General features: G+C 51.8%; 1 protein-coding gene across 4 annotated transcripts in view; it reads left to right on the top strand.

The window, feature by feature from the left end:
- The window catches only part of SHANK2 (SH3 and multiple ankyrin repeat domains 2), a 683,630-nt gene that overhangs the window by 290,783 nt on the left and 370,168 nt on the right, over positions 1-22,679 (top strand). The window lies entirely within an intron of this gene.

The raw sequence follows: 22,679 nt of genomic DNA, 5'->3' as shown, positions 1-22,679 counted from the left end.
GCATTGGGCAGGTGTGCCATCAGCTCAGTGTCTGGTGCTTAGATCAGCTGAAACAGAGACAGCTGTGTCGTGGGGAGAGGTGTCACTTCATGGAGCCCATCCAGGTTGGGCTCAACACCAGATTCCCCCTGGCCTGGGAGACCCAGTGTGACAGGATCCTTCCCAGGTCTTCACTCCCCCCCCCCCCCCCCCCCCGCCCCTGCCCCCTGCTGTCTGCATTTTGGCTCCACCTGTGTCCCTCTGCTCCGAGACCACCCTATCCAAATTGGGCTCTGCTCCTCTTCTAACTGATCACATCTCTGCTTTGTTCTTTTGGTTCTCCTCCCAGTTGGATCACTCATTTATTCCTGTGCTTATTTATTGTCTAGCTCTGAGCTCCCTGAGGTCTGGCTTATTCCCTGCCTTTCTTTTTTGGCCTGAGGTCAGCATCTGCTCGGATTGTCTCAAGGCACAAACCCCGCAGCCTGCAGAGGCAACTGTAGGTTGCTATATTTGCACCTGCCTGGAGGAGTCAAAGAAACAAACCCCAGGCCCTGAGCTACAGAGTTAACTGGCTTGTAGAGGAGGCCAACTCAGTGCAATTAACTCTGGCACGGATGTTTGCATGGTTTTAAAAAAAAAATTAACCTAAAAAGCCTGCTTTCCACCAAATAAGACTTTTGATGGGAATTTTGACAGAAATCATGTTTTGATGCAAGTTCAGGTGCAGGTAGGGCTGGGGATTTTTTGTCAGAACACACAATAATTCTGCCTCTTATTTTAGAGCTTGTATTTCAATGCTGTATGGTGTAGGAAAACATAAATTTTCATCTTAATACACTTTTGAGGCGTCAGAGCCATTACAGACCTTGTTTTATAGTGTTTTAAAAGCATTAGTCCTTCACGACCCATTTTTAAGGGGACAGACTAGAGGAGCAAAACCATTAGTAGGTTGGGACTTATTTATTTTCACATGGAAACAGAGGCATAATAGCAGGTCTTGCTGTTAAACACGACCTTCCAACTGCAGGGTTAAAACCCTCAGGGAAGTGGCAGGATTTACTAACCTGGGCCTGATTAAAATGCCTGGTGGTAGCTGCCAGCTTGGACTGACAGTGCCTGCAGAGGGGGCAGGTCAGAACGCTTCCCTCCCACAAGGGGGCCCAGAAAGGCCAGCGCTACTCCCCGTGTACCCAGCAGGTCGAGGGATGTCCTTTTCCTGGGTCCTGGGAAGAGAGTGTCCCCTGAGATGCACGCGGCTCCTGCAGAAAGAATTTGGAATGAAGGGGCTTTGTGGTGTGATTCACATACACATTTTCTTTTATTTCTTTTTTGTTTGTTTGTTTAAATAGAGATGGGATTTTGCCATGTTGCCCAGGTTGGTCTGGAACCCCTGTTCCTGGGCCCAAGTGATTCTCCCATGTCAGCCTTCCAAAGTGCAGGGACTACAGGCATGAGCCATTGCACCAGGCCCCTTGCGTATCTTTCTAAAACTATAAATGCATGCTCACATTTCATTTTATACTTTTTATGACATTGAGAGGTCAAAGGACAAGTATTCATCCATTTTCTTCAAGCGAAAGAGTAAGGGAGAAATGCTTAACTATTTGTCCTGGATCATTCACCCAACCAGTAGAAAAGCAAGACTGAGTCCCAGTCCCTGGGGACCTTGCCGTCTCCTGCTCCACACATCGGGATTGAAGATGGACAGATGAAATACACACTCTGTTGGTCTGATTCTTATTCCCTTATTCCTTCTTGTATTCCACAGACCATTTCCACCTTCAAAATGTTCTTGCATGGGGTTACATAAAGAGACTCGTCACCTTCATGGGTGGTGGGAGAGATCTGAAGGGCAGGTGTGCATGAAGATAACATGGCCTGAGGGGAGAAGGGACCTGTGAGGGAACATTCATGGTGATGAGAGTCTGGGGGTGCCAAGTACAGAGCTGAGAAAATCCCCCGCACCCTAGTAACTCATAGCCATGGGGGCTTTGGGGCAGGTAAAGAAGGTTTGACCAGGTGTGGTAGGGTATGGAGGTGGCGGGATCAGGTGGACCGTGTTCACCTTGGTCTGGAGCAAAGAAGCTTCTGAGAGAAAGGAACTCCTACCATGTGAAGGGAGGAAGGGACAGGGTCGGATGTTGGGGGAGGTTGGAGGTGGGGATGTTTGCTCCGCAGGGAGGGAGATAGTCAGGGTTCTTTGAGGAACACACGAGGATGACTGCCGAGCCTGGGTGCTGTGGGGTTGTTGCCAAAGCTGAATTTAGAAGAGTCGTTGGCATCCCATCGGCCAATCCCGACTGTAAGCTGGACCCTGGGACTTGGTTTCTGACTGTCCCTGGGGGTGTGGTGCTCCAGAGTCTGGTCATCTGTCCTTGTGTTTAGCCCTGATAGGGAAAGAGCGCTTAGTGCATCTCTTCAGCTATGCTGGACACCAGCCTTGAGGGTAGAACCAATCTGTGGGTAACAAGCTTCCTGGCACGTTTTCTCACTTCATGGAGGTCAAACCATGTTCAAGGGCAGAGACTTGACCCTGTTTTGCCACTTTCCCATTCTATGTCTTAAGTTTCCCAATTTCTCTGAAGAGGTTTCCCTGACTCAGTTGTATAGGTGATGATATCTACCTATGATGTCATTCATCCACTTTTCTGACTAGTCCATCCATCCACCTATCTACCTGTCATCCATTCATCCACCCACTCACCCATTCATCTACCCATCTTTCCATTCACCTGCCTACCCACTTCATCCATTTGTCCATCCATCCATCCACCCACACACTTATCCATCTATCGATCCATCTGTCCACCCACCCATCTACCCATCTTTCTGTCCACCTACTCGCCTGCCTACCAACTTCTCCATTCATCCATCCATTCATCAGTCCATTCATCTATTCCTCCACTCACCTACCCATCCATCTTCCCATCTATGTATCCATTTATTCATTCATCCATCCACTTATCTACTCGTCTGTTCACCCACTTGCCTACTTACCCTCATCCACCCATCCATCCAGACATCTCTTCATCTCTCTATTATCTATACATTCATTCTGTCCATCCAATTCATCCACCCAACTATCCACTTACCTACTCACTCACCTATCCATTTATCTACTCACCCACCCACCATTCTGTTTATCCACTTACCTCTCCATTCATCCACCCACCCATCCAGAGCAGTGCTGTATTAAACGTTTTATGATTCTGGGCTCAACACCAGTGCTCCAGTGCAGAAAGGACAGCGTGAGACTCAGGGCAAGGTGGACTGCCCAGTAGTAAAAACAAAGTGCTCAGGAATGCGTTTGGGAGGGACGAACGTGTACAGATGTGTGGACAGCACATTTCTGAAAACAGCTTTGGCCAAGACCCTGCAGTGGGAAATAACTTGCTTGGGATCTCCCAGATGCCAGGGGTAGCCAGATGGAGGTGTGAGTGGGAGGTGCATAGTCCAGGAGAAGAGGTAGTAAAGTTAGGCTGGAGATAGGAGCCAAGTCCCTTGAGCCTCATATTCTAAATCAGAGGTCTGGGTTCTGTTCTAAATGTGGAGAACCTTTAAGGAGTTTTAACAAAGAAGTTTCCATGATCACTGTTGTTAAGAAGAATCCTTTGGCTGTTATGTGGATAACTGTCTTTAGCAAAGAAGGAAGCGGGGCTCACACTGGAAGGCTGCTGCCATGTCCATGGGAGACTCAGCCATGGGCATGAGACTGGAGAGCCATGGTCAGGTTGGAATCTGCCTTGCTGCTAGGTGTTGGGTGTGCAGGTCATGCCTGGGTTTCCAATCTAGCCCACTGAGTGGATGGCAAAGGCTACAGGAGGCCATGGGCTTTTGCATGGCACACTGCCATGCCTGCAGCATCAGACATGGGTATCACATGTCCCTTGCCTACCTGGCATGGCCATGACTAAGAGAAGAACAGCCTGGCCGCACAGCGCAATATGAATTTAGTGGCAGTTGCTGCTGTTATTTTATATGAACATGGCAGTGAATTTTGATGACTTCATTTAAAATGGATTACGAACAGGGGATGGGAAACAGATGCTCTGGGGTGGTTTCACAGCAGCACTCGGCTCTTTCTTGATAGAGCACAGGCTGGGTACAACCCTCACCCTAAATTTAGCTCCTGGCACATTTGGGCTGGGATGAAAGCTGAGAAGCACAGGTCATGGGTGTGCTATGATTTGAATAATTCCCTCTCCAAATGGTGTCTTGCAACTTGCCACAGGCCCAGAGAATCCATCATGCTACAGTACAAGGATTCCAAGGTAGGGTGGATGGAGGCTGTAGTGAAGCACCCACACACTAGGTCAGATGTAGCCCCATCCTGGGTCTCAGCCTCTTGAGAGGATGTGTGTGAGCCGTGGAACATGGTGTGTGACTCATGGAAGTGCCCCATCGCTGTGATCTGCTGTTACCACCGTTTTTGGTCTTCAAGAGTCATTGTGTCTTCGTGATGTCATGTGCTAAGGCTGCTGTCAGTTCCTACTGGAGAGTTGCAAGTCTTGTGGGCTCCGATCTCCCCTTGTGCTCCGTGATGCCCCTAATAGCAAGAGGTGGGCCATCATGTCAACTAAAGTGCTGAGGATGACGGGGTCAACAGCAGAACCTGTATGTCAACTGCTTGTGCTCTCTTGGGCACTGACCAAGGGCTTGGCCCTCCCAAGTCCTAAGAAAGACACCAAGGTCTTTATCAGGAAATGAGGCCACTTGAGGTAAAGGAAATAGGATATCCAAGACCCAGCAGTCATCTATTGGGCACATGACTGAGTCTTGTGCTAGGGAAGGCCAGAGTCAGCCTGGGAGGGGCTCAGCCTCCAGGTTGCTTGTGACTAAGTTGAGAACGCTTTGCTTAGGAGCAGGTGTTTGAAAAGAGGGTCACTGTACATTGAGTATTTACTGGGTGCTAAGTCCTGTGCATTAACCAATTTGTTTCCTAAAACAACCCTGTGTGGGTGCTACTTGCATTATTCCCATTTTGTAGGTTGGGAGCTGAGGCCCGCTTACTTGTCCAGTGTCAGTCATCCTGTGGCCCGATTGGGCTGTCAGGCTCCAGCCCTTGGAGTCCACTGAAGTTTATGCAAAGCATGGAAACCAGCTATTGAGACTGCCTCTTGTCTGCTGAGGCCATCATCAGGGTAATGTTTGCTTTATCCCTGTTGCAGGAACATTTGCACATAGAGGCAGGCTGTTGCAGAGAGCATAAGTTAGCAGGGAGACTTGTAAGTCCAAAACAGATATCAACCAACCCTGTCAGACTAAGGATAGAGACGAGGTGGATAGAGACGAGGTAGACAGAAGTTAAGGATGGGCCAGGGGTGTCCATCTGGTGTGTATCCAGAGTTTCAAATGATGCTTGGGGCTGGGAAGAGTAGGGAGAACCACACTGGGCAAAGAGTCCTGGGCACAGATAGGCAGATGTTACTGTGTTTGAATTCCAGCTTCCCCACCTGCTTATTGAGTGGGACTCTGTGTAAGATCCTTGAAATTCTCTGATTCAATAAAGCAGGAATCAGATGCCTCCCTTATAGGGCTGTTGGTGTTTTTAATGAAATAATGCATCAAGCATGGTTTAAGCTCACACCCCCCAGAGGCAAGGAAATATAATAGATGGGCAAAACAGTCCAAGAGGGGAAGGTTGCCTTTATATATACAACTAATATATCTATCTACCCTCCCATTCATTCATCCAGCCACCTGCCACCCATCCACCCATCCACTCCTTATCCATTCACCCACCCACCTATCTGCTCACCCATTCATCCATCCAAATATCCATCTGTTAATTTATCCATCCATCCGTCTACCCACTCCTCCATTTATTCATCTATTCATTCATCCAGTCAATTATCCATCTATCTGTCCATCCATTCATCTATCCGCCCACATAACCACCCATCTGCCCATCCAGTCACCCATCCATTCATCTATGCATTCACTTGCCCACTTATTCACTCACCCATCCACCCATCCGTCCATCTATCCATTTATTCATCGATTCATTCATCTGTCTACCCATTCATTCATCTATTCATTCATCCATCCATCCCATCACCTATCCATCCATCCATCCATCCATCCATCCATCCATCCACCCATTGAACCACCCATTTACCCATCCACCCACCCACCCACTCATCTATCCATTTACCCACCCACCCATTCACTCACCTATTCATTTATCCATCCATCCACCTATCAATTTATTCATCCATCTTTCCACCCATCCATCCATTCATCTATTCATCTATCCATTTCTTCATTCAGCCATCCATCCTTCCGTCTCTCTATCCATGCACTCATCCATCTCTTTATCCGTTCATTCATCCATCTATCCATTCATCAGTCTTTCTGCTCATGAAGATAGCAGAACTTGAGCATGGAGTCCACACATGATGGAAGATAAAAGAACCTTTCTTTTTTCTTTCCTTCCTCTCTTCTGTTCATCTCACATTTTTTGTGAGCTTACCACATGCCAGGCCCTGTGCCATGGAATGCAGCTTCTCTGCCCTCAGGGTCTGCCAGTTTATCGTTACCTCTTGTGAAGTTGGAGACCAGGAATTGAACGCAGGAATTCCCATTCCTTCACTTTTGTTCTAGCCATGGGAGCTGTTGAAGATTTTTAAAGCAGATGCCCTGGTCAGAGCTATAACTTTGGGGTTCAAGAATCAGGAAGGGGAAGCTGGCTAAAGGGGGACCTGCCTGGAGGTTGTTGGAAGAGCTGAGAGGATCAGATCTGAGCAAGGGGTTGGGGGAGCAGAGAGGAGGGATCTGAAACCTTCTGTGACTGAGTTGGGCCAGACTGATGGGCAATTTGCCCAGAACCCAACATTCTAGATACAGGAAGCTTCCAGAAACCTGGCTTATTCCTCACCTGCTAGAATGTCTGTCCTATAGGGCTTAGAATACCTTGCTAATTTCCTCTGAGCTTGTTCATCATGTGACCAAATTGGATGAGGGAGGAGAAGGTGCAGGGAAGCCGTTTTAATTATCCCTCATCATGAAGTCAGTGAGGGGCAGCCGAGCCTGCTGTGCAAACAGCCAGAGCCACTGGGCCATATGCTGGCATCTAGCCAAATGGCTGTCCCTTCTTATTAACAGGTCACTGAGAGTGTCCAGATTTCCAGGACTACGGGCCAGGCCCAGACCTCCTAGATTGATGGACAGTCATGAACATCTGGCGGTGGGTTTCTGATAGTCATGGGTGAACCGTGATCTGGATTTCTGCAAAAACAAAAAGTACAGCTGCTGCTGTTCACTCCCTGTGTGCACCACGGGTGTAGTAGGGAGACCAGAGCCTAGTTCCTGCTCTGTAGTGGACAGAGGGCTTGTCCAGGACCCCAGAGGCCATGGGCAGTGTACTCACACCCCAGCAGCTTTGCCCCCTGTGGTGCCTGCTTCCAGCTGTGGGTGTTTCTCCCTGGGCTCCCCACTGAGAACAGAGAGGGACATTTCATTGGCCTTCATGTGCTTGTCAGCGTTGGCGGGACCTTTCATTGTGTGGGCCTGCATCCATCTTCCATTTGGGCCACTTCTGCATCTCCTTCCCCAGAAGGCCCTTCCTTGCCTGTGCCTGGATGGAAAGCACGTGGTTCACCCTCTGGACCTTGGTCCCTCTCCCTTGATCCAGCCATGCATGCGCTCAGTCGGATTTCAAGCTACAGGGCTGGATGTGGGCCACTGGGGGTGGAATCTGAGGCACCTGCTCACTTCACTTTCCTGTTGCTCAAGCTCTCGACTTTGTTGGCTGGGCTGAGTGCTAGTAACAACACTGGCCACAGTTACAAGGCACTGGGTTTCTTGGGCCATGAGCCAGCAGCCTTCTCTCTGCTGGACTCATCAGATTCTATCTCAGCATTTTTAGCATTGGTAACTTTCCTACTCATGACAGTCAACAAGGACCTTTGAGATCTTAAATAATTTTTTCTTAATCAAAAATATACTATTATTTATTTGCCTCTGAATAGAGAGGTAATATGTGGTATTCATAGAAATTACACAAAAGCAAGGGGTAAATGCGTGTACATATGAAAATCATCCAGACCTTCTCCCCAAGTGAATCACTGTTAACACTGCAGGGTCTTTCTTCTGGGTCAAATAGTGTCCCCTCAATTTCATGTCCAACTTGAACCTCAGAATGTGACCTTATTTAGAAATAGGGTCTTTGTGGGTTTAATTGGTTTGGTTAACATGAGGTCATGCTGTATTAGTATGAGCAATGGCTCATGTCTTTATAAGAAGAAGGAGGGGGGATTCAGACACAGGAACCCACTGAGGCACACCAAGAGAGGAAGGCCACATGCAGACGAAGGCAGAGGATGGAGTGGAAGAGGCAGGGAGGGTCCTCTCCTAGAGGCCCTGGAGGGAGGAAGCGCTGCTACAGCCCTGATTTTGGACTCTTGGCCTCTAAGATTGTGAGAGAATGAATTTCTGTCATCTGAAGTCACCCATTGTGTATTAAGCGGTCACGGCAGCTCCAGAAACATGGGACGCATCCTGTATTTTCGCTCTGTCTCCCTCCTGTTACTGAGAGTAGAGGCAGATGCCCAGGAAGCATCCTACACATCACAGGCTCTGGGCTGGTGGAGCTGTTGGGAGGAGACATTTGCCTTTGCCCTGCCTGCCGAGAGGCATCCCCCCTGGCCATAAAGAGACCGAGAAAGACGCTTAAGGCTGCGCCCAGAACTGAGCACCAGTCCGCTTCAAACCTCTCTCGGTCACTGGGTGACAACGGCCGACGCACTCAGCCTCAGGGTCTCGTCTGTCCCCACGGCCGCCGTGACTCACACCCTCTCCCGCACTTGGACTCCCCCAGGAAGCTGTGCTCTGAGCTCCAGGGCCCGTGGGAGGCGCCGGGACGCCTGGTCCAGGTCCACCTGGCTGGAGTTTCCAGTGTCTGCTCCCTAGAAAGAGTCTGGCTCTGTTTCCAGAACTCACGGAGTGTTGCTCATGTTTCATTTCCCCCAACTTCACTCTCCCCACAGGCTCTAAGGAGCCCAGGAGGACCCTGCCAAGGATTGCTGTCTCCCGTAAACCCAATGCCAGGCACTGAAGGTGTCTCAGCAGGGGGCACCCCAGATGGCCCGTCGAGTGGACCTGAGGGCTCTGCTTCCTCAAGGCAGGGCTGTGAGGCTCTGCAGAACTTCCCACGTGGCCCACTGGTTCAGGGAACATTGACTTCCTCTGGCTGACAGTGATGTGGAGACTCAAGGCCTTGCCAAGGCAACCCCTCCCCTGGCCTCCACCTTGGGCTTCTTCCTAACAGCACAGCCATCCTGGTCGTGGACTGATTAATTGAGACAGTCTTGCTTTGTTGCCCAGGCTGCAGTGCAGTGGCATGATCTTGGCTCACCACAACCTCCACCTCCTGGGTTCAAGCGATTCTACTGCCTCAACTTCCCGAGTAGCTGGGACTACAGGCATGCAACATCATGCCTGGCTAATTTTTGTATTTTTAGTTGAGACGGGGTTTCACTATGTTGGCCAGGCTGGTCTCAAACTCCTGACCTCGTGATCCACCCACCTTGGCCTCCCAAAGTGCTGGGATTACAGGCATGAGCCACTGCACCCAGCCAGTTGTGGATCTTGAGGAACACACAGTCCCCCAGAACCCTGGGGACCTTCGTGGAGTGCAGACTGTGGCACTGTCCTGGTGGAAATGGACAGCTACTCCGTTCTTCCTGCCCTTCCCCTGCAACCCTCCTGCTCTGGCCTCTGCATCCCACAAACACAGCACCCTTTGCAGGTCCTGTGGAGCCCCTGTATGGCCTTCTGAGGAAACTTCTTTCTGAAGTGCTTCTCTGGGATGGCCTTGAAGTTGACGGGTTTACGTTCGTCACTCTCCCAATATTCTTTCTTTAAAGCTTCCAAACAGGAGCCAGTTTTCTTTGTGGTCTGTACAATCTAGCACTGTGGAAATGCTTTGGAAACAGCAGGACGAGGGGATATATGCTCTCACAGGTGGGCTGTGTGTCATGTCTGAGTCCGAGCTCTCTCTCGCCTCTGCAGACCCTGCCCATGCCCCTCCCCAGCAGCCAGGGGACCCCTGCAGTAGTCCTGCTTCCCTGGGCACAGAGTGGCCCAGAAGGTCTTGGTTTTAAAAGGGACTGTGTTTTATTTTCATGGCTTTCAGGAGTAGGTGGGAATGGGAACAGACTGCCTGGCAGAGTTTCGTGGGGCAGTGATTCTTCTTAATTGTTCACATTCTATCGCAGTCATTTATGAGTCTGCCTCACTTTACCAGCCTGGGGGCCGGGAGGCTCTGACTTTTGCATCCACTCAGGATGATTAGCGAGAGTTTGAACCTCCACGTGTGGTCCAACTGGACCCCAAGCTCTGGGTCCTTAATAACGATGCTACTGCTCTCTCAAGTATTTCTAAATTGGCATTGCTAGCCTCTAATCGTCATGGTGAGATTTGGCTGTGAGTAACTAAAAATCCTGAGTTTTTTAAAAAGTTTGTCTTTTCCATAAAAGTCCAGCTAGGTGGTCCATAACTGAGGCAGGGTTCTGTGGTATCTGAGGCGCATGTTCTTCTTCTTTTTTTTTTTTTTTGAGACGGAGTCTCACTCTGTCGCCCAGGCTGGAGTGCAGTGGCGCGATCTCGGCTCACTGCAAGCTCCGCCTCCCGGGTTCACGCCATTCTCCTGCCTCAGCCTCTCCGAGTAGCTAGGACTACAGGCACCCGCCACCATGCCTAGCTAATTTTTTGTATTTTTAGTAGAGATGGGGTTTCACCATGGTCTCGAACTCCTGACCTCGTGATCCACCTGCCTCGGCCTCCCAAAGTGCTGGGATTACAAGCGTGAGCCACCGCGCCCGGCCGGCGCATGTTCTTCTGACTTACTGCTCCATCATGTGTGGACTGCATGCTCAATTGCCCTCATAGTCCAAAGCGGCTGCCTCAGCTCCACCCATTACATCATCATTCCAATCAGCAGAAAGGAGAAAAGGGCAGGAGAAAGGCATTATTCCCTTTTCCTATAAGGACACTGTCCTTAAGTGGACCTATTTCTTTTATTTATGTCCCAGTAGTCAGGATCTTATCACACAGCTCCCTTTTTAAGTGGACAGCCATGTTCTTAAGCCGTCTTCTTTGTGGACAGCCAGGTGACCAGATGAAGGGCCAGGTTACATTCCAGAGGCAGACAGGAGAACAGAAAGTGGGGGACAATTAGGAGCCCCAGCTACAACAGCCCTTTCTTGTGCCTTTGTTGGGGAGAAGATCTTTTCTGAAGGAAAGTCTGTTCTTGTTCTGCGAGGCTCTGGTATTTGGATCTGAGAGTTAAGGGCTCCGTGAAGTGGAAAGTCCAGAGAGTAGGGAGGGATCCTGGAGAGGATTCAGGAATTCTCACCAGGGACTGACAGTCCCTACAGGGCTGGGTCCCAGCCTTCCTCTGAGAGCCACAGCCACTGTTAACGGGTCAGTTTTGGGGTACAGATGCTCCAATTTTGTGTTGGCTCACTCTACCCCTGCAGCAAGCGTGAAGAGTGGCCGTGAGCCCATTTTAAAAATGGAAAATGTGTGGCTTGGAGGGCGAAGGGGTTGTCAGGACTGCAGAGTCCAGCAGCACAATTGTCAGGCCTCTCGGGCTCTTGTTTCAGCCGGTTTGGACTCAGAGACCCCTGCCCAAAGCTGAGATCAGGTGCCTTGTGAGGTCACCTTTTCCAACTTCTCCCCGTTCGCCAGCAGTCTGATGGGATCCAGAACTGACCAGAAGGTCCGGGTGCCTCAGAGTCATAAGTTACTCTCCCCAGGAGCCCACGGGAACTGCAGGCACAGTGACTCGAGGCCCAAGCCCCCACTACACTTGGATCTTGGAATCTGGAAGAAAGCTCAGCTCGGGTGTGCATGGTGAGGACACGTGGCTCTTGGCAGAGGGGAGGCTGAGGAGCCGTCCTTGGTGTGGTTTCCATACACTGTCCCAGAGAGTTTTCACAGGTGCTTTGGGGACTAGCTGGTGGGCAGGAGCGAGAGCTGGTAAACCACACCACCCTGTCCCCCAGTGAGTACGGGCATCTCATTTGGGTAAAGTGAGCCAGTTGCTTGAAAAATGCATCAAAACCACTGCTTCTCTGGCCTTGGGGGCAGGAGGTATAGCACCTGGGGTGGAAGCTTGGAGACAGATGTCTCTAGTTTCAAGTTTCAGGTGCAGCTGTGTGACCTTGGACATGTTGCTTGACTTCTCTGATTCCATCTGGTCACCTGAGTACTGACCGCTGACACTGTTGTGAAGATTAAAGGAGAACCGTAGGAGGTTGTGACACAGGCTACAGCATGGAGAGACCTCTCTGAGGGCACTGTGCTGAGTGAAAGAAACTGGTCACTAAAGGATAAATCCTGTACCAGTCTACTCATATGAGGTCCCTAGAGTTGTCAGATTCATAGAGACAGAGGGTAGGATGATGAGGGCCAGGGGCCAGGGGCTAGGGGAGGGGGAATGGGGTATGTGTGTTTCATAGGGACAGCGTTTTCAGTTTGGGAAGATGAAAAAGTTCTGGAGACAGATGGTGTAATGGTCACCTAACACTGTGAATGTACTTGATGTCACTGACCTGTGCACTTAAAAATGATGAACATGGTAAATTTTATATGTATTTTGCTATGAGTAAAAACATTTTTTTTTAAAAAAGAGATAATGTAGGGAAATCATGGACCCTAGACCACCATCCAGGAGATTTGATAAATGGCAGCTATTAACAGATTTGACCCAACACTGCTGTTTGCATAGTTTTTTGCTGTGGTTTCATTCTTTTGACATAAATGCCCTCATAAGAAAATTCAAAGAGAGGAAGGAGTATGGCTACTGCATGCTAACATGTATATTAGGGTGTTATGTTCTCACACAGTGAACCCTTGTGTTTTCATTTGACAAAGGGTAGGCACTTGCCCAGGGTTATGCTCTAGTACAGTTGGCTCTGGGGTCCACCCTGAGCCCAGGCACCCACTTCCTGCACTGGCCTGCCGCAGCCTGCTGGCCTCCAGTGCAGAGAAGGACTTCCAGGTTCCACGTCCCTGTTCAGCCCCATTTGTGCACCCATACACAGAATTCACGCAGATGTGATCTAGGGAGAGTAGATTGTGGATTTATGTCTTTTTCTCTACCTCACCTTTTTAGACCAGCCATTGGCATGCTTGCATATATATACATATTAATATATTGAGATGGGGTCTCACTGTGTTGCCCAGGCTGGTCTCAGATCCCTGGGTTCAAACAATACCACCTCAGCCTCCCGAGTAGCTGGAATTTCAGGTGTGCATCCTCACGCCCTGCTTATTGGTGTATTTATCTTGTTGGTGTATTTATATGGGTGTATTTATATTGTTGGACACAATTGTGCCTTGTGTCCTGGTGGGGTGAGGTCTGTGCCCCTATGTCTGAACATTCCAGAATGTGAGGTCCAGGCCGTTTCTACCATTCATATTTTCAGTGGCCCTGCAGCCAGCATCCCTGGGCACCACTCACATCCTTCTCTGACTCATTCATGCTGCATCAAGCCTCAGAGCAAGGTCCCCCTTCACCCACTCAGAGGCCCAGCTGTCTGTATGGTGCCCAATTTGTCTCCCAGAATCATGCACTTGTTGACATTCCTGGTGGTCCTGAAACAAGCTGGCATCAAGGCTTGCTTGCTGTGGGAGACGACTGGCTCTTCCATTCTGTAATTAAGATCACAGCCAGAGTGCACGGTTCAGGGTGGCTTGCATCACTGGACGTGGTGCATCCCTGCCCAAGCTTCTCAGACCCTGAACTGCACACTTGCCATTTACCTTTCAAGGTAAAGGTGCTGGATTCCAGTGAGTGCCATGGCTGCTCTGCAAAGCACAGGTCTGTGGTCAAATCTCACTGGAAGCGCTACCTGCTTTACTTCCTTCCTGGACCCTCAGAATGTACTTAAGGGCCTTTAAGGTCCTGATAAGGCCTGCAGTGCACTTTAGGGCCTTTAAGGTCCTGGTAAGGCCTGCAATAAAAAAGTCCCTTAGCTTTGTTTGACCTGGCGTTTCCCAAACATGACTGTAGAACCTGTTTTACACTGTTGTCTTCAAGGGTCTCCAGGGTCCCGCGGAGCTCACTTTGGGAAGTGGCGGGAACGGGTAGGTTGATCGCCCCCACCAGGCCCTGACATTGCCCATCTTTCAAACCCCCACCCCACAATTCCTGGCAGCTCACGGGCAGATTCTTTTAGCCCATGCTGTAAGGCACATTTTGATAAAATAGGAACTCGTTGCTGGTATTTAAAATCAGGAGATTTCACATAAAAATCCAGAGTTCTGGCTTCTTTTTTAGGCAGCAGTGATAAGATTGCTGTCGCTAAGCCTCCGTGGAGAGACGGCTGTCCTGAGAGGGCCTTTCGTCTTCTGTTTCATTGGCTGTGAAATGAAGCCCAGCAGACCTCAGACTCCTTTTGGGAACTGGGAATAGGTGTGGGGCCGCCCTCCCTACCGAAGGCATTGCCATGCCTTCTAGCAAGATGAAGCCACACCCCAGCTGGCTGGTCCCCTCCAGCCACGGTCACCTCAGCAGCCCTGGGCTCCCCAAGTCTCCTGTAGCCGTGAAGCCTGGGAGGAGGTGGTCTCCTGGCGGGCCTCCACTGAGGACCGTCTCCAAGCCCTGCCCCCGTCTTTGGTCCAGGCCTTGCTGGGCAGGTCCTGGGCTGGCTCTTGGCCTACCCCTGCAGCCAGATGATGAGGGCTGGGTGGGCGGGGGTACCCCAGGCAGAGCCAGGCTGGTTCCTCTCTGTGGGGATGTGGAGAGTTTGCATAGTAGACTGTGCTTGTGAACTGGGAACGTGAGTGGAGTGAATTGAGAGGGAGCGTGGGAAATTCAGGAGCAGAGATGAGACCCTGGATGGGGTCGCTGCTGAGCGTAGAGAGATGCTCGGGCAGGTTTTCAGTGCTGGTCCCCCGTTTCAGAGCAATTTTAAATTAATTTAAAATGCTGAGTTGGGTAGGGGGGCAGCACCCTCCCTGGCAGGGGATCTGGCAGTCAGGCACATTTCCCCCTATTTTTAACGCTGACAGCAGATCCTGGGATTGATGGTTTTGCCTCCTGGCATCACTTTCTTGCTGAAAATCTCAGAGAGGAGGCCCTGCTGCTGCCAACCCCGTCACCGCCCTGTGAGACAAGGCTGCATTTGGGGGGCCCCGTCTCATTAGAACCTCAACAGAATTGCAGCAGTAGGAGGCGTGGACCTCGTCAAGTGCAGAGTGGGCAGGAGGGACAGCCTCCCACAGGGTGCCATGGTGGGACTGCATAGCCGAGGCCCCGAACGCAGACCTGTGTCTCTGTCTCCCTAGCACACTCCCAGGACCCTGTACTGGGGTGGGGGTCACAGCACAGTGGAGGGCCCTGGCAAGATTGATGATGGGCCGGGGTGGAGGTCCCCTCCTCCCGATGGGGGCCTGCACCCCTCCTCTGTAAAGTGATGCCATCTTGCTCAGGGAGGGGAATGCCCAGGCCCCAGCTGCAGTCCTGCCCATCCTCAGATCAGAGAGCATGGCAGCAGGCTCTTTTATGAGCACAGAGAAACTCTTAAATAGCACCACGGGCCTTGAGCCATGCTCTGGGCCTGGGAGGCACCGAAGGCTCTCCATTGGATGACCTCGTTCATGCTCACAGCACCCAGTGGTCCTGTTCTAGCCCCCATTTTTCAGAGAAGGGTGGGAGGGAGAGTGCAGTGCTTTACACTGGAACATAGACCTTGGAGCCCTGGCTCCTTCCAGCCGTGTGGCCGGGAGCAGGTGACTGGACTGTCCATGTCGTGGGGATGATGGCGCTGTCTCCTGTGCTGAGATGAGGTGGCCACTAGGCACCTGGGGTCCGTGGAGTGCTGAGAGCAGGGCCTGGGACACCAGCAGTTGACCTGTGCTTCCCAGCGTCATCCTTGTTATTGATTGACAGATGAGGCCGAGCGCAGCAGCTCATGTCTATAATCCCAGTGCCTTGGGAGGCCGAGGTGGGAGGATCGCTTGAGGCCAGCCTGGGCAACATAGCAAGGCCCCATCTCCACAAAAAATGAAAAACTAAAAATTAGCCGGGCATGGTGGCACATGCCTGTAATCTCAGCTACTTGGGAGGCTGAGGCAGGAGGATTGCTTGAGCCTGGAAGATTGAGGCTGCAGTGAGCTGAGACCGCACCACTGCACATCAGCCTGGGCGACCGAGTGAGACCCTGTTTCTAATAATAATAATAATAATAATAATAATAATAATAATTTACAGATAAATAACCTGAGTCATTGAAGGCTCAGTTGTCCTCCCAGGAACCCCTAAGAAGGGGGTGCCTCTGTTTTCTGCCACGGTAGAAAGACCCCCCACTGCACCCTCTTTAGCTGACTTTGCCTGGGGGCGCCATCCCACTGGAAGCACACTCTAGACTCTCCAGTTCGCTTTTCTGCCCTTCCGCTTTCCCAGGGACCCATTCAGGTCTCTCTGGGCTCGGCACCAGCCTCTGGAAACCTTGCCGGCTGCCCTTGGCCACCTGTTTCTCCAGTGTCGGGGGGCGGGGAACAGCGTTTCTGGGGTGCTTTCCCTCTGCCGGCTCCCTTTCCTGCCCCCAGCGTGTTGCTTGTTGTTTCATTGCAGGAAGCTCAGAGACAAACACTGGCGGTTTCTATCCAGCACCACCTCTCCGGTGTCTATTTTCAGCCTCTGCTGCAAACAACTTGGAAGTGGGCTGTCCTTCCCGCTTTGTTCCGTGCTGCTTATTTCCATCTCTGTGTAATTATGGGAAATGTGCATTCATTCACCCTGGGCCATCCATTTGATTCTGATTTTCCCTGGCTTGGCTCATCTTTTCATCAATCAATCCTGGGTCTTATTGGGATCTCAGTATCACCAGGCTGTGTGCCATTCCTGCCTCTGGTCTCTGGGAACGGTCTTTGTGGGTGGTTTGGAGGCGTCCCCACCCATATCTTCCAACACCCCCGCTGTATCCTCGGCACCTAAGGCGGCCCGCACTGGCCCCGGGGGCCAACAAGCACATTCCATTGGAAGTTCATGAAGCTGAGTAGGAAAAATGCCACGGACTTGGAGATCTGGAATAGGCCTGATGTTATCAGAGTCCACTTCTCTGTGAGAAGGAGAAACTATTCCGTTCTGATGAGTCCTTCAGCATGAAATTATGTCTCCCCTAATCCACTCTAGTGGAAAGCCCTCTCATCTTCAAAGTTTATTGTCCTCTGGTTGAAACCCATTTTCTCTATACCTCATTTTAGAAAAAGATTTTCTTTTCTTTCTTTCTTTTTTTTTTTTTTTTTTTTTTTTTTTTGAGATGGAGTCTTGCTCTGTCACCCAGGCTGGAGTGCAGTGGCACAATCATGGCTCACTGCAACCTCCGCTGCCCAGGTTCAAGCGATTCTCCTGCCTCAGCCTCCTGAGTAGCTGGGATTGCAGGTGTGTGCCACCACGCCCGGCTAATTTTTGTATTTTTAGTAGAGACGGGGTTTCAGCATCTTGGCCAGGCTGGTCTTGAACTCCTGACCTCGTGATCCACCCATCTTGGCCTCCCAAAGTGCTGGGATTACAGGCGTGAGCCACTGCACCCGGCCCTATTTTTGTTTTCTTAAGAGGAAATTGGGTCCCAGTGCCTTGGTCATATAAATTGGCATAACTCTGGTGAAAGCAATTGGCCAGACGCGTGCCCAGGGCCATGGGGGTGCTCAGACCTTTTGACCTGGCATTTCTGCTCCTGGGAATGTAAAATATTCAAATGAAGAAAGGTGCCACCTGCATGAAGATGTTCTCCGCCGTGTTATTGATCATGGGGAAAGTCGAAAAGCATCTCAGCTGGACTGAGATGATCCCTGTCTGAGGAATTTGTCATGTAAAAGAACAGCATGTGCCCTCCAGGAATGTTATGTAACATCCCACGAGATTACTCAAAGGGCTGCGGCAGGAGGGCCAGGTGCTCAGTGCGGGGAGTGAAGGGCAGTGCCCGGCGTGGAGCCTGTGTTTCCAACTCCTCCACTGCGGCCCCGAACCCCATGGTTCCGGTGAGTTTGTGCTATGTCGGAAAATGTGCCCAGCATTTTAGATGATCCCCTTGTCGAGAATGCCAGCTGTGAAGGCTGGAGCAAGGATTTAGGGGGAGAGATTTTCATGCCCCCCCTCCCCCGGCCCCCCAACCCAAATGGAAAAACGCATGGCAATTTCAGGCAGAAACTGAACAGCTTGAGTGCTATTCAAGGCGTGCTCTGCTGACCCAATTAGGAAAATGGGGCATTCATTAGATTTTTCTTTTTAAGCAGAGTATTAATGAGTTGAACTAATGTTGTAGGGGTGCCTGTGGCAGGGAGAACGCGCTGCCGGAAGAGTCCTCCTGTCCAGAGATATGGGGAAGCCAGGCGAGGGCTGGGTGTGTGTGGATGGATGTAGGCGCCCACTCATCCCCCAGGGAGCTCCCGCCACCTCGGGGACTCAGATGGGACAGGGGATGGTGCACGCAGCACAGCGTGGTCCTACCCTAGGAAAACTGAGAGCTCACTGGAGAATCGTCCACTGAGGCCGCGTCCCCAAACTGAGGAGGAAGATAAAGATGGTATGGCCACGCACCCAAGGAAATGGCATTCACAGGCCTTCCGACAGAAGCACCAGGACACATTCGTGAACTCCTGGGCCTTGAGCGCCAAATTGGGAGGCTGGAGCAGTTCTATTTTAGAGAAGTTGCCTCGTGTGTCCTCTAAGATTCGGTTGATCCCTGTATCAGTCTCCTATGTGCAGAGAGCCCCGCAGGTGGGCTGGGGGGCATTCAACAGCAGACCTCTATGTTCTCACAGTCCTGGAGGCTGGAGCTCGAGATCAAGGTGTCGCAGGGCTGGGGCCTCCTGCAGCCTATCTCTGCGGCTTGTAGGTGCCGCCTTCTCCATGTGACCTCATAGGGTCGTCCCTCTGTGCGTGTCTGTGTCCTCATCTCCTCCTCTTCAAGGACACCAATGAGAATGGATTCGGGCCCACCCTAGTGGCCTCCCTTTAACTTAACCGCTGTGAAGGACTCTTCTCCACATGCAGTCCCACTAGAAGTCAGGACCTCACAATATGAATTTCAGCTCTGTCTACAACGCCAGCCATCCGTAAACTCTTCCCAAAGGCCACCAAGGCTTGCTTCCCTTCCTCCTCCTGGGGCCCACCAAGCCCACGATATAGCAGCCCAGCCCACCCCATAGCAGCCCAGCCCACCCCATAGCAGCCCAGCCCACCCCTAATAGCTGTCTTTGCTGCCTCCTGGTCACAGTCACCACCTGAGCATCTCCACTGCAGCCTCTGCTCCCTGACCCCATGACCTGAAACTTGTACCTTCCAGCCTCAGCTCTGGGCTCACACCCCAGCCTTCCACATGCTGTGAGAGTCCAGGGTCTGCCCAGCCCACTCTGGGAGTCTGAGGCCCAGGGTGTGGTGTGGGCAGCTCTGAGCAGATGCGAGAGGTATGACACTGGGTCAGGGTAGTCAGATGACACTAGGGAACGGCCGCCCAGCCCGGCCCCCTGAGCCTGCAGAGTGGAAGGTTCCACCGTCCGTGTCATTCTCACAGATCCCCGTGCAAGCTCAGACGCTGAGGGAGGAAACCGTGTGGAGGGAGCTTCACCTCAGCCGTCTCTTGGGCCTCTGGGCGGGGAGACTCTGCGTGCTGCCCCCCACCTCCCTGTGAGCCTCCAGCGGTGTCTCCTTCAGCTTCAGGACAGGGCTCAGCTTCCTTGCCGAGCTCCATTTAAGCTGCGTGAGAATCCCAGGTGGCACAGCAGGGAGCAGGACCCGCTCCTGGCCAAGGGACCTAGGCTGAGGCTCGTGCTCGCTCCAGGGCAGGAGCTCACGGTGCAGGGCTGCTGACCCCTCCCTGTGCCCAGTTCTCTTCTGCTTTCGAAGCTAAAGGAGCTCCTGAAAGGGACAAGTGCAGGGAGGGCCCTAGAACACCATTTGCACGTGGAGAGACAGTGGCTCAGAGAGGTTATGCAGCCTGGCCAAGGTGGCACAGCGAAACCCCAGTGCTGATTGAAGCAGAATGGGCCTGGGCCTCCATGACTCATGGCTTGACCACCTCAGGGTCACCATGGTGCTGCAGAAAGGTCTGGAGCCGCCCGGCAGGGAATATGCTTTATTCCCTGGAATGTCTGTCTCTTTCCAGCATGGGTTTTGGCCCCAAGTCAAGGGAAGGCAAAACCATCCACCAATTTTACTAAAAAGAAATTAGTAAAATGTTTAAATATTTTAATAACATAATGAGATTTCATATACTTGGAAGTAAATGTTTGATGAGTTGTCAAATATCGCCAGTATTGTGTTTGTTCTGTTCGTGATTTGAGCAAGCATGGGCCAAACAGCTGTGATGCCCAGCCAGGCTGCAGGGTGTGTGGAGTAGAGAGAGACAAGGTCTCTTGTCCTGCAGGAGCCCAGGGAGCCCAGGGTTAAGGGAGAAGGGCAGTTAGGTCCCAGGAATAAGGGCAGTTAGGTCCCAGGAATAAGGGTGGTGACAGCACAAGGACCGCGTGTAAAGGATGGTTTGGGAGGGGGTGGGCTCCGAGGATGTCTGCCCAGGTTGGTGACAGTAGCCAAGACTTGGAGAAGATTTGGGAGCTGACGAGCAGACACGCACAGTCAGGGGTGGGGTTGAGACATGAGAAGGTCTGTAGATCAGAAGTGGCACTGCATGCTTGGGTCCCGAAGAGAAGCAAGGAGCCAGGCAGGAGGAGCAGTCATGTCGTCCTGGCTTTGCGGGCTGGAGACTCACCCTGATTCTGCAGGAGCTGGCTCTGGTGCCTAAGGGAGAAGCAGAGGGAAAGGGGCCCTGGACCTTCCAACAGCTATCGCAGGCACCCAGGTCAAGCCAGAATTCCTAAAGAACCAGGTGGAGACCCTCCTGGAATGTGGCACCACAGGGCTTGGATTTCACCATCAGCAGCTGGGTCAGCGATGGGGCCAAAGGCAGACCCCACAGGCTCAGCCCGAGCACATCGTGGCCTGGCTGTGTGACTTCCATCCACTTGCTGACCTGCTCTGAACTTCGGACTCCTCCGCTGTGTAATGGGGAAAATGGTTGTGCCCTGGGCGGCGGTGGAGGAAGGAGAGATGGAAGCCGTGCAGCTGTTGCCCTCCATGCCTGGCATGTCACAGGCATCACCTGCTGCTGCTGCCCACCTTTCACTGTGGTGATAATTGCTATTTTAATTTCTATATATATATATATATATATATATATATATATATTTTTTTTTTTTTTTTTTTTTTTTTTTGAGATGGAGTCTCACTCTGCCACCCAGGCTGGAGTGCAGTGGTGCCATCTCAGCTCACTGTAACCTCTGCCTCCCAGCCCAGGTTCAAGCAATTATCCTGCCCTAGCCCCCTGAATAGCTGGGATTGCAGGGGCCCGCCACCATGCCTGGCTAATTTTTTTTTTTTTTTTTTTTTTTTTGCATTTTTGGTAGAGATGGGGTTTCACCATGTTGCCCAGGCTGGTCTTGAACTCTGAACCTCAAGCAATCCACCTGCCTCGACCTCCCAAAGTGCTGGGATTACAGGCATGAGCCACCACGCCCAGCCTATTCCTATATGTTTTATACACCTCTGGAAGAGGTCAGAGCCAGCCAGAGTGTTTCTCAGGTGAAGTCTTATCAAGCTCCAGTAAAACCCAGTCAAGTCTTGATGGCTGGTGGTGGCCTGATTAGCATCTCTTAGAAATGCCCGGTGCTGGGGTGGCTGCATCATGAGAACCCCCACCGCAGTTCCTTGTCCTTGTCCTCAGCACCCAGGAGGGAGATCCTGAGTCTGCAGGCTCCAGCCTCCCCATATGGCTCCCCAGCCCTCCCCAGGCTCCCGCTGCCTGGAATAGCCCTGCCCTGATGGCTGAGGTCCCAGGAGCTCTCCTTGGCCACTGAGCTATAATATGTGGCTGCCACTGTGTGCCCTTTTATTTGTGGACAGTTCAGAGGGAGAGGCCTCCCCTCCCAGGTCTCCACCTTTTGTATCAGTTAATGCCCCTAGAATCCCAGGAGTCAGCCCCATGGACACTCTGCTCCTCTGAGGGCTCCTCCCAGACAAGGATGCTTCTGAGAGCTGAGAGGGGGGATCTTGCAGCCTGAAGGACTTTTGGGGTGCATTCTAGTCCCCTTTTGACATGTGGGGAAACTGCGGCTCCAGGGAGCTGGGACTCCCAGCCAGGCAGAGGTAGCACCCAGAACATGCAGGGGGGTCTGCGGACCTGCCCTTGGGCATCTCTGCCTCGCTCTGTAGTGTGCCAGGTGAGCTCTCACCTGCCCCCCCCCCCCCCGAGGCACCCACCCAACTACCTCCCTGTCCAGGGGTCGGGACACCTCTGGTTGGCTTTGACATTGAGGTGGCGATCACAGTGAGGCCTTCACTGCCCTGGGAAGCTGTGACTGTGATAATGCTGAGTCATCAAAGCCCCTCACGCGGTTCTTCCCAGACTGCACGCCGTCACCACGTGGGGAGCCAACCGGCGGGCCCCATGCCCTCTGTCTTCAGCCCCAGGGCTGCACAGCCCCAGGATGCACAAGCCCACCTCATGCCTGGCATTCCCTCCTCTCCATGTCCCTTCCCTTTGGGGTTTGGTTCTTCCTAGACTTTGGGGTTTTCCTGATGCAGATGTGGTGCCTGATATTCACTATGCTGCCAGCTCGGCCCTGGGAGGAATTTATTTGAAGGTTAAATCAGTCACTGAGCCTTAATTAGTTCCCAAAATATAAAT

This window comes from Nomascus leucogenys, chromosome 4 (assembly GCF_006542625.1).
Source record: "Nomascus leucogenys isolate Asia chromosome 4, Asia_NLE_v1, whole genome shotgun sequence".
NCBI lineage: Eukaryota > Metazoa > Chordata > Mammalia > Primates > Hylobatidae > Nomascus > Nomascus leucogenys.
Note: the sequence above shows the minus strand (reverse complement) of the source record. Positions and strands in the feature narration are given on the sequence as shown.